Source organism: Pan troglodytes, chromosome 3 (assembly GCF_028858775.2).
Source record: "Pan troglodytes isolate AG18354 chromosome 3, NHGRI_mPanTro3-v2.0_pri, whole genome shotgun sequence".
NCBI classification, from domain to species: domain Eukaryota; kingdom Metazoa; phylum Chordata; class Mammalia; order Primates; family Hominidae; genus Pan; species Pan troglodytes.
This window is the reverse complement of record NC_072401.2, coordinates 185,612,896-185,625,336: the sequence shown is the minus strand read 5'-3', so window position 1 is coordinate 185,625,336 and position 12,441 is coordinate 185,612,896. Positions and strand designations below refer to the sequence as shown.

At 39.7% G+C, this 12,441-nt stretch overlaps 1 protein-coding gene across 5 annotated transcripts in view; it reads right to left on the bottom strand.

The window, feature by feature from the left end:
* The window catches only part of STOX2 (storkhead box 2), a 223,125-nt gene that overhangs the window by 45,880 nt on the left and 164,804 nt on the right, over positions 1-12,441 (bottom strand). The gene's annotated exons all lie outside the window — the stretch shown is intronic.

Genomic DNA, 12,441 nt, shown 5'->3' with positions numbered 1-12,441 from the left:
AGAAGAATAGAACTGGACTCCTATCTCACTCCATATACAAAAATTAAATCAAGATGGATTAAATATTTAAATATAAGACCCGAAACTATTAAAATCCTAGAAGAAAATCTAGGAAAAACTCTTCTGGAGATTGGTCAAAGCAAAGAATTTATGACTAAGTCCTCAAAAGGAAATGCAACAAAAACAAAAAAAGACAAATGGGACTTAACTAAACTAAACAGCGTTTGCACAGCAAAAGAAATAATCAACAGGGTAAACAGACATCCTACACAATGGGAGAAAATATTTGCAAACTATGCATCCAATGGAGGGTTAATAGCCAGAATCTACAAGGAACTCAAATAACTCAACAAGAAAGAAACAAGTAACCCCATTAAAAAGTGGACAAAGGATGTGAACAGAAATTTTTCAAAAAAACAGGCAAGAGGCCAACAAACATATGAAAAACATCACTGATCAACAGATGTTGTGAGGATGTGGAGAAAAGGAAATGCTTATACACTGTCTGTGGGAATGTAAATTAGTACAACCTCTATGGAAAATAGTATGGCGATTTCTCAGAGAACTAAATATAGAACTACCTTTGATCCAGCAATCCCACTACTGGGTGTCTACCCAAAGGAAAAGAAATTATTTTACCAAAAAGACACCTGCACTTGTATGTTTATTGCAGCACTACTCACAAGAGGAAAGATATGGAACCAACCTAAGTGTTCATTAACAGATAACTGGACTAAAAATGTGATACACACACACACACACACACACACACACACGAAATGGAATGCTACTCAGCCATAAAAAAGAATTAAATCATGATTTTGCATGCAAAAGCAGCAACATGGATGGAACTGGAGGCCATTATCCTAAGTGAAATTACTCGGAAAGTCAAAAACTGTATTTATAGTACAGTTATAAGTGGGAGCAGAATCAGATATGGAATTGCTCTATCACCCCAAAGAACTCCTTCATGTTGTGCCTTACACACTTCTAATCCCGTGGATACATTTTAACATTAGGCTCAGTGAAAGAAGCCAGTCTCAAAAAGTTATTGCAGGGTGGAATAACAGACATTAAAGACTCTGAAAGGAGTCTTTCAGAGTAGGAGGGTAGAAGGGAAGTGAGGGATCAAATACTACCTATTATACTACCTATTATATTGCCTATTGGGTACAATGTACACTGTTTGGGTGACAGTTACACTAAAAGCCCAGACTTTACCACTACACGATATATCCATTTAATACAACTACACTGACATCCCTAAATCTATAAAAATAAAAATAAATTTTAAGAAACTACTGAACTATTTTCCAGACTGGCTATACAATCTTGCCTCTAACTGGCAATGCCATTCTAGGAACTTTTTCTGTAAATTTCTTGGGATTATCTATATGGTCAATCAAGTTGTTTGCAAACAGGCAGTTTTATTACAGCTTGTAAGCCTTTCATTTCTTTTTCTTACCTTATTCCAACGGATAGAAACTCCAGTATCATGTTCAACAGGAATGGTAAACGTGAACATCCTTGCCCTGTTTCCAGTCTTAAAGGGAGGGTATTAGGTCTTTCACCATCAAGTATGATGTTAGCTACAGGTTTCTTTTTCTTCAACTTTTATTTCAGATATGGGGTATATGCGCAAGTTTGTTACATGGGTATATTGCATGCCACTGAGGTTTGGGGTATGAGTGATCCTGTCATCCAGGTAGTGAGCATAGTACCCCATAGGTAGTTTTTAATCCATGCCCTCCTCCCTCCCTCGCCCTCTAGTAGTCTGCAGTGTCTATTGTTATCATAGCTGCAGATTTTTGTGGACGTTCTTTATCAGGTCAAGGAAGTTTCCTTTTAATCCTACATAGACTGTTGAGAGCTTTTATCATGAATGTATGTTGAATTTTGTCAACTTCTTTTTCTGAATCTGTTAATATTATTGTGTGGTTTTTTTCTTCTTTGGTATGTTAATATGATAGATTACATTGACTGATTTTCTTTTTTGTTTGTTTGTTTTTGAGACGCAGTCTCGCTCTGTTGCCCAGGCTGGAGTGCAGTGGCACAATCTTGGCTCACTGCAACCTCCACCTCCTGGGTTAAAACAATTCTCCTGCCTCAACCTCCTGCGTAGCTGGGACTACAGGCATGTGCCACCACGCTCAGCTAATTTTTGTATTTTTTAGTAGAGACAAGGTTTCACCATGTTGGCCAGGATGTTCTCGATTTCTTGACTTCGTGATCTGCCTGCCTTGGCCTCCCAAAGTGCTGGGATTACAGCTGTGAGCCACTGTGCCCAGCCCTACATTGACTGATTTTCAAATGCTGAATTAGCCTTATATTCCAAGCCTAAATCCACTCGGTCATGACTTGTTATTATTTTTATTATTGCCTAATTCAATGTACTAATATTTTGTGAAGGATTTCTGCATCTATGTTCCTAAGAGACATTGGTCTGCAGTTTTCTTTTACTGTACTAACTTTGTCTGGTTTGGTAACCAGGATAATGCTGGCTTCACAAAACGAGTTGGGAAGTGTTGCCTCCTCTTTTGTTTTTTGAAAAAGATCTTACAGAATTGATGTCATTTCTTCCATAAATGTTTGGCAGAGAATTCTACCAGTGAAACCATCCAAACCTGTAGTTTTTTAGGTTTTGATTTTTGAGTTTTTGGTAAAGATTTAATTATACATTGAATTTATTGAGATATAAAGGGATATTTTGGGGTGAGTTTTGGCAGCCTCTTCTTTCTAGGATTTGGTCCATTTCATCTATATTGTTGAATTTATGTGCACAGAGCTCTTGATGGTATTTGCTTATTATATTTTTGTGGGGACTATAGTGATATGCCCTCTTTCATGCCTTACAATGGTAATTTATGTCATATTTCCTTGTCAATCTGGCTACAGGTTTATCAGCTCTTGATATACTTAAAAAACCAGATTTTTAATTTTATTGGTTTTCTCCACTATTGTTTTCAAATTCATTGATATCTACTCTTATCTTTACAAAATTCCTTCTTTCTGCTTGCTTTAGACTTGTTTTGCTCTTCTTTTTCTAGTTTCTTTAGGTAGAAGCTTAGATTGCTCATTGCAGTTCTTTTTTTCTTTTCTAATATGAGGGTTTAATCCTCCATATTTCCCTCTAAGCCCTGATTTAGCTACTTCATATGAATTATGATATATTGCATTTTCAATTTTGTTCACTTCAAAATATTTTCTGCTTTCTCTGAGACTTTGATTCACAGATCACTTAGAAGTAGGTTGTTTAATTTCCTAGTATTTAGAGATTTATCAATGATCTTTCTTTTGTTGATTTCTAGTTAAATCTCATTATGGTAAGATAACTACTTTTGATTATTTCAATTCTTTTAATCATTTTTAGGTTTGTTTTATGTCTCTGGCTATCATCTATTTTTCTGAATGCTCCCTGAGGATTTTAAAGGAATGTATATTCTGCTATTTGAGGGAGGAACACTTTATAAATGTCAATTAGCAAGTCTGATGGCATTGTTCAGTTTTTCCATATCCTTACCGCTATTCTATCTACTTGTTCTTGCAATTATTGGGGGAGCTGTGTTGAAGCCCCTAACTATAATTGTCCATTTTTCCTTTCAGTTCTATTCTGTTTCATGTACTTTGAAACTTTGTTGTTAGGTACATACACTTTTTTATGCTTGTTATGTCATCATGGTGAACTTACCCATTTTTCTTTATGTAATGTTCTTCTTTATCCCTGGTAATTTTTCTTGCTCTACAGTCTACTATTTCTGATATTAATATGGCCCCTCCAGCTTCCTTATGATTAGTGTATATCACTTTACTTTTAACACATTCATTTCATTATATTTAAAATGTATTACCTGTAGATAGCATATACTTTGGTCATTTAAAAAAAATCCATTCTGACAATCTCTGTCATTTAATTTGTATGTTTAGATCATTTATATTTAATATAATTAGTTATATGTTGAAATTTAAATCTACCCTTTATGATTTATTTTAGGTTTCTTCCCTCATTTTGTTCCTGTTTTTCCTTTCCTAATTTTATTTGAATTATTTGAATATTTTCAGTGCTCTATTTTTGTTTATCTATTGAGTTTTTACTATATTCCTTTGTATGGTGTCTTTAGCTGTTGCTCTACACATTTCAAATACATATACTTAACTTTTCACAGTCTACTTAGAATTAACATTTTACTACTTCAAGTGGTAAATCTTACCATCATTTTAGTCCTTTAACCTCTTCTCTTTATCTTACAATTGTCATATGTGTTACATCTATATACAATGAAACTCTACCAATGCTAGAATATTTGATTTACATTATTATACGTGTATATATTTTTTGACACAGTTTTGCTCTATCACCAGGCTGGAGCGCAGTGGCATGATCTCCGCTCACTGCAACCTCTGCCTCCTGGGTTCAAGCAATTCTCCTGCCTCAGCCTCCTGAGTAGCTGGGACTACAGGCATGCGCCACCACGCCCAGCTAATTTTTGTATTTTTAGTAGAGATGGGGTTTCCCCATGTTAGCCAGGATGGTCTTGATCTCTTCACCTCGTGATCCACCCACCTCGGCCTCCCAAAGTGCTGAGATCAGAGGCATGAGCCACGGCACCCGGCCTATTATACATATTTTAAAGAACTTAAGAGAATAATTATACTTACTCAGGTATTACTACTGTTGCTTTTCTTTTTCTCTTGATGTTTCAAGTTTTCCTCTGGTATAATTTTCTGTCTATCAGCATTTCTTTTAGAGCAAGTCTTCTGGCAGTGAATTATTGCTTTCTTTTATTTGAGAATTTCATTTTTTTACCTTCGTATATAAAGAATATGTTCCCTGGTTATTTTAAAAATAGTGTTCCACTTTACTTTGGCCTTTGTGGTTTCTAACAGAAAATCTTCAGTCATTCAACTTGTTCTATTATATGTTATGTATCATTGGTATGTCTAAACATACCAATTAAATCTGCAGTAATTCCACTTGTTCTATTATATGTTATGTAGCATTTTTCCCTATTTGCTTTCAATATTTTTCTCTCTTTAGTTTTCAACAGTTTATGATGTGTCAGGGTATGCATTTCTTTGATTTTAGCCTGTTTAGGTTTGTTCAGCTTCTTAAACTTAAAAGCTTACGTCTTTGACCAAATTTAGTTGCCAACCATTATTTCTTCAAATCACACTCTTTTAGGAACTTTGATTACACAAATGTTGGACATTTTTGGTATGGTCTCACACATCCTTGAAGCTCTGTTTACTTATTTTTTTTTCAATCTTTTTCTCTGTTGTTGAGATTGAAAAATTTCTATTGCTCTATCTTCAAGTCCACTGTCTCTTCTCTTTCTATTATCTTTATTCTGTTGTTAAGCCCACCCATGAATTTTTATTTTTGATTATTATATACTTCAGTTCTAAAATTACCACTCACTTCTGCATTATATAATCTATTCCCACACTTCTGGGGCCATGATTAGAATAACTGATTTAAATCTTTGATAATTCCAACATCTGTGACACCTCAGTATTTGCAACTGTTACTTGTTCTTTCACATACAAATTGAGATTATCCTAATTCTTCATATGCTGGCTAATTTTTAGTAATGTTGATTATTATATTATGAGAGTCTGAGTCTTTAAATCCTAAGGACAATGTTGAATTTTTTTTTAAGCACGTGATCAACATTGTTAAGTTCAGGCTGCAATTTCCAAACCACCTCCTGTCAGCTGAATGTCACTTCAGTGCAGAAAGCTTTTGCAATGCTATTTGGATCTGTCTTACATGTATACCATGCAGTGGTCAGCCTGGGACCTGTATGATCTAGTTCATATTTCAGCTCTCAAAGCGTTTGTAATGCTGCTACAATGAGATCCAAACATGCACAGCTCAGAAGCGAGTCCAGGAGTTCATACAATATTTTATGCAATAGCTCTCTTGATCCTCTCTGTGATCTCCCCAGTACCTTCCAGTACCCTAGGGCCCCTTTTCATGGTCCTTCTGCTAGAACGCTGGGTTTAGTTGCCTTGCTCAGCCACATACTTCTAGCACAACTGCATTTCAATGTGGTGTCAAGTGGCAGAAGGACAGAGAGAGGGAAGAAAAGCAATGGGAACTCGCCCCATGCTCTTAGGACCACAGTTCCCTTCATCAGAAAGAAGGAAATCCTCCTCCCCCAGCACGCACAGTTTTGGATGTCTGCCCAGCCCTACGCCGCTGTGCAGGACTGGCTATGGGTTGGGAAGGGAGAGAATGAGGACGGTGGCTTCTTCCACTCACTCTGAAGTCAGCACTCCCTTTTCCTGCTTCTCAGGTCAGGAAGCAAGGGCTTCCCTTGAAGATCTTTCTGTCCACACCAGTGTGACCTACTGGATTTCGGGCTACCTCGGAGTCTATGCCAGGTGATACAGTTTAGTGGAACTTCAAATTCTGATCTCCTTCCCCACTGTGCCTGCTGCGCCATGCATTCTGCCCATGGTCTCAGCTACACGCTCCCTCTTGCTCGGAAGCAGAATCCATCACTACTTTTTAGTGTCTGAAATAGCACTGTTAGCAGGAGAAGCAAATATGTTCACTTTGGACTTTGTTTTTCTTTTATAAAGACTTACTTTTATTTTAGGACTGCTGCCATTGAGATTTTTACAAGTTTTATTTTAGCCTTAAAAAATATCATTTCACTTCATCCACTTACCACATACCAGACACTTAGCCTTTTCCCACCTCTGTGATAATAGTGGACAGATATGGGTGACTCAAAGTTAGCTTCCTTTTTGTGGTTCTGGCCTCTTTGGCCAACTATTTTCTTTGGAGTTACTAATGAGAAGCCAAACTGATTGACATGAGTGCTGTCCTCTCTTTCCCCAAGTCCACCCTCTGGCCAGAGGTACTAATGAGCTTTGTCATCAGTGTTAGGTGGATCAGGAGACAGGAGACACCCACATGACCCACAGACCAGATCATTAGCATCAAATATAATTATTGAGTTCATTGTTTCCTTTTCTGACCCTCTCCTATCCACGTCACACACACAATAGTGATGGGTGCTTTCAAAAACTCACCTTAGCCCTGACTGAGGGCATTACAACAGAGAAGAGAAACAGGTATGGCCTGAGACTTTGCCTCAATAATGTTCAGTCCTCCTACTTTTACTTCAAACTGTTGGTATTTGTGGTCTTTAGACGAGTATCACTCAAGTTTGTCTACTATATGAACATGATTGGCTTCTATACTCAACACAAAAAGTTCCACCAAAAAAACCCCTCAGATATTACATCTTGACAGTTACACTACCATGTACAAATAACCTGACCCCAAAATTCTAATGGCCTTCTCACTGGGGGATATGACCCCAACGGTTATACTAAAAAGAGCTCCAAGAAGGCAATGTTCATATCATATATATTAGTATGTCATAGCGAGGGCAGTTTACTGATAATAGGACAGCCTGTTGAACAGAAATCTTGAGTATTTGGCAGGATGAATAGGCAAGGTATACTTATAATTCTACTCAATTAGAGAGTGAAATGTAAAAGTCAATATATGCAGTATGAGCAGATTTGCAAGAAAAGGTTTATGGGTAATAGATAAACTTTCTTACTCGACCCAAATGAGGATTTTAATCTCTGGCTGCTGGCTGCAGCACTTTGGTGGGGGAACCAGTGGGGACAGAGAAGAAGGTGGCTCAGCCCAAAGTGCTCCATGGAGATGCCTCCAGCTGAGAGCGGGGGCCACCTGAACATCCTCCTTGTGTGTATGTGGTGGCTGCCCTTCCTCCTGTGTGATTCCCCTGACACTTAACAGTTCTAGGCAAGGGTCCGGTCGGGGGCAGTGATGTGGCCTGGGCCACCGAATGGGGTCCCAGGGGCTCCTCCTCAGTGAATGGCAAACTGTGCTTCATCTGCTTGGCATAGTGGGACTCCCTGAGGAGCACCCAACCCAACTGAGAAAACAGTGTTCACTGTCCAGCTTGTGGCTGGGCAATCATTTAGACTGAATTATCAGCATGGATATTGCTGATAGACTTCAGAGAACGAAGGCTACCACAGATGTCAATGATACCACATTTGACACCACTGTTTGACTGAAGCCATGAGAAATTGTAAAGCAAACAAAAGCTGATTTCTAACTCAACCTCAGGACAGAAAATTCAGCTGGAACCACACACACACACACACACACACACACACACACACACGTACATGTAGTTATAGACTGAGATTGAGAAACCTAGCAAGACAGTATAAAGTGTTTTTTTCATGCATGGGCCAAGAGCACTGCGGCACAGTCTCTATTGAGACGGGAATGAATGGCTGATGGATCAGCTCCTTTATACTTTGTTCAGATCTGTGGTCCTAAATCAATAGTTTCCCCAACACAAGATATGTAAATTTAACACCTAAAACCTGCAACCATGGCAGGGTGTGGTGGCTCACGCCTGGAATCTCAGCACTTTGGGAGATTGAGGTGAGAGGATCTCTTGAGTCCAGGAATTCAAGGCTAGCCTGAGCAATATAGTGAGATCCCATCTCTACGGAAAACTTTTAAAAATTAGCCAGGCGTGGTGGTGCGTGCCTGGAGTCCCAGCTACTCAGGAGGCTGAGGTGGAGGGATGACTTGAGCCCAGGAGTTGAAGGTTGCACTTAGCTATGATTGCACCACTGCACTCCAGCTTGGGTGACACAGTAAGATCCCGTCTCAAAAAAAAACCCTGCAACCCTGAAAATGGTAAGTTCAAAGTTCATAGATTATGAATAAGCAGAAATCTAGCGGGGTATGGTAGCTCACACCTATAATCTCAGGGCTTTGGGAAGCTGAGGCGGGAGGGTGGCTTGAGCCCGGGAGTTCAAGAGCAGCTTGGGCAACAAAGCAAATCCTGTTGCTGTATTTTAAAAAATAATTTTAAATACAAATCAGGCTAATTTTTAAAAGTGTTTCCAAATATCAAACTGTTAAGATAAATTAATTCTAAATTTGCAAAAGCTATCAATACAAGTTGTCTGTAAGCTCTTTTATAATAAAAAACCATGCTGCATTTTCTTCCTTCCACATTTTATTTTATCCCATCCTTGCTGGTAAGTCACTGCCGTAACAAGCTCTTAATGTCTGTTCATGTAACACGTACACTGATGAAGCAGACAACATTCTTAATGATCTATTCAGATTAGTAGATTTTTCTGTTAACTTTCAAAAATCTACATGTCTACCACATTCATATTTTGCAATAAAGGCGTCAATTCTCACAGGAACAGCAAAACTGGCCTCTTTAAAGTTCCACACCTCATAAAAGGCTTGTTTTAAGAACAAACAATTGATGAAGAAAGACATCACTCCCAATGTGATACCGTATCCTATTACTTTACACTAGAATCTAAAATATTCTCGCCTATACAGCTTAAAGTCATATGTACTTTTCAGGCAGTGCCAGGGCAAAAAAGAAAAAGGAAGTCATATGTACTTAATCATTGAAAGTCTTTAAAATTTCCCTCTTGTGTTATACCATTTACCTTCTATCCTTTCTATCCACCCTCCCCTCCCCCGGCCAAAGCCCTGCCACCCAACACCCCCCGCCCCCTTGCCGCAACCCAACCTACTCTCAGAAAAGAAAAAAACATCCCCTGGCAACAAAGATCCTTTTGATGACTTGGCTTGGGCCACAGAGTGTTCCGGAAAAAGGGTTGTTCTTTTCAGCCCTGCGTTTGTAGCAGTGAAGGTGGCAGGATTTCTGTCTCCCAAGCTGTCCTGGGCTGGTCACCTGGGAGCAGGTAGACAACAGCTAGACCAGTACTCAGTAAATTCTGGCCAGATTCTGTAGGTCTGTGCTTGTGCTTGTGTGGACAATTATTTTAACAGTCCACAATGAAAAGAAGAAAAGATAAGACAACAAAGAAAATTTCTCATAAAGATAACTTTACTTGGTCAAAAAATTGTCTTTAATTATGCTCTTCTGTGTGTGTGTGTGTGTGTGTGTGTGTGTGTAGGTATATGCATGTGTGCATGTTAAATGTCTTCTTTTTTAATGCAGTAATGGTGATAAGAGATGACAGATTTTTTTAAAAAGCACTTGCTTGCCAGAACTAAAAGCTGGCGACCTATGGTGATCCACACAAATTTTATTGAAGTGTTCTTTGAACGTGAAGTCCAAAAGTGTGAGAACCCTTGGATTAGATTTCAGACAGATGGGAGGGAAAAGGGCACAGGGATTGATAATCCTAACACACATCCTGAGGCCATTCCCCAACTCCCTTTGTGATGTTCAGAGTTTGGGAAGCAAAGTGTTACCCATCCTGATATCTTTTGCTTGATAAAAAGCATTAACACTTGCGTTTGAACTCACACGAGTTTCAGTTATTTTCTTAGTGTGTACCGATCCGGTGTTCAGCTGGATCCCCTCATGGGTTTTCCTTAAGTTTTGTCTTCCTCATTTTGTCTTATGCTCCTAAAAACATAGTAGACTTTCATAATTTATTTCCCAAGCTTTGCATTCATAAACTGTTATTTTATGTTTCTAAGTTTTAACATTTTCATACTTTCGTGGCTCTACATTTTTCATAACCCAAAGTTGATGATCTTTTTAATCCAACACAGGATTATAACTACTTTCCTTCCTACTATCACCATTTTCATGACATCCTACAATCCGGCTATGTCTGATTGCAGGAAACCCGAACAAAACAACTAGAGCGTAGAGCACGCAACAAGTTATCTAAGTTAGGTACATCTCCGGTCCCAAACATCCAACTGTCAGGTGTGGGCACCACCCATGGGTGGCCAGTGTATGCTCCCGTGCCTTCTTACCCTTCCTTCACTCTTCCTTAAAGACACCAAACACCATCATGTTCCCCTTTCTTCCTCTTGCACCACTCACTTTCTCAATGATAAACATTCTCACTCATATGCACACCCCATCATCTTTAACTGCTTTCCTCTCACTTCTTTTTTTTTTTTTTTCTCTTGAGACGGAGTTTCGCTCTTGTTGCCCAGGCTGGAGTGCAATGGCACAATCTCGGCTCACTGCAACCTCCGCCTCCCAGGTTCAGGCAATTCTCCTGCCTCACTCAGCCTCCCGAGTAGCTGGGATTACAGGCATGCACCACCACACCCGGCTAATTTTGTATTTTTAGTAGAGATGGAGTTTCTCCGTGTTGGTCGGGCTGGTCTTGAACTCCCGACCTCAGGTGATCCGCCCACCTCGGCCTCCCAAAGTGCTGGGATTACAGGCGTGAGCCACCGTGCCCAGCCCCTCTCACTTCTAATGCCTACCCTTCCCACCTCCTACTCATAACAACTACACTTTACTGCCAATATGTACAAAGGGGCTTTCTACATGTCACGTCACTTTGTTCTCATAAGAACCTTATGAAACAAATACTATTATCTCCATTTCATGAATGAAATCAGGGAGAGTTAGGTAACTTGCCCAAGGTCACAGTTTTAATGACAGATTATATAATAGCTAAGACATTGATCGAGTTCTATCAAGGAAAAGAAAAAAGCAAAATTTGACAAAGTAAAGAACACTTTTCTTGTTTTAATAGCTCCCAAAAATACTTAAAATATTAAGTCACACTTTCCGCACAGGTCCTAGGTCATCCCTTCTAATTACAACCATTTAAGCACTCATGCTAAAGATGAGTGAAAACTACTTTAAATTGCACGCCTCCTTGCTGAGTGTTCAGTACCTTCTATTTCCCACAGCCATCTGCAGCATTGTGGTCTCATGAAGGTTACGGTGAATGTGTGGCGTAGCCTGAGTCATCACCACCCCTGGGAACGGCTCCTGGGGGAGGCGCCGCCAGGAGGGTGACTGTGATGAAATGGAAATTCAGTGGACTCAAGAGACCCGTCCATCTGTCCATCAAATGCAGAACTGACTCAGGGCACTGTGGTTCTTTCCAGCTTTGGCTTTTTGGTTCCAAACAGTTGACTTCTCCATCTCTTTGGGAAACTCACTGTGTGTAAATTATTAAAACCAAATGCAGATTCTAAATTCATAACTATGGTCTGAGTTTCCTCTTCTTATAACTGTTTCCTCTGCTGGCGTCTAAAAGAGAGCTCTCGAAGGCTCCATCCTCACCCACCTTATCTCTTCCCCAGCTACGTGCCCCACAGGGGCAGGCCCACCCACCGTCTCAGGCATAACCACTCTTGGCCATATAGAGCTGAAGGGGTCAAAACTCCCTCCCTGGTCCCAAAACTCTCTCTGATTGCCTGACCCACCTGTCTTTCTCAATCTCTCCCTCTCCCTCCCTCCCTGCCCCCTTCTCTCTTTACCTGTCAGATGATTCCACCTAGATACCCCCAGTGCCTCAAACTCAACATGTCCAAAACTGAATGTTCACTCTATCCCATAAATCCTGCCCCTTCTTGTATCTCCTGGTTTGGACTGTAGCACCACCACTGGGGCAGCCACATGACACATGAATGTGAGACAGACACCTGCTGTCCCTTCTTCCCTAACC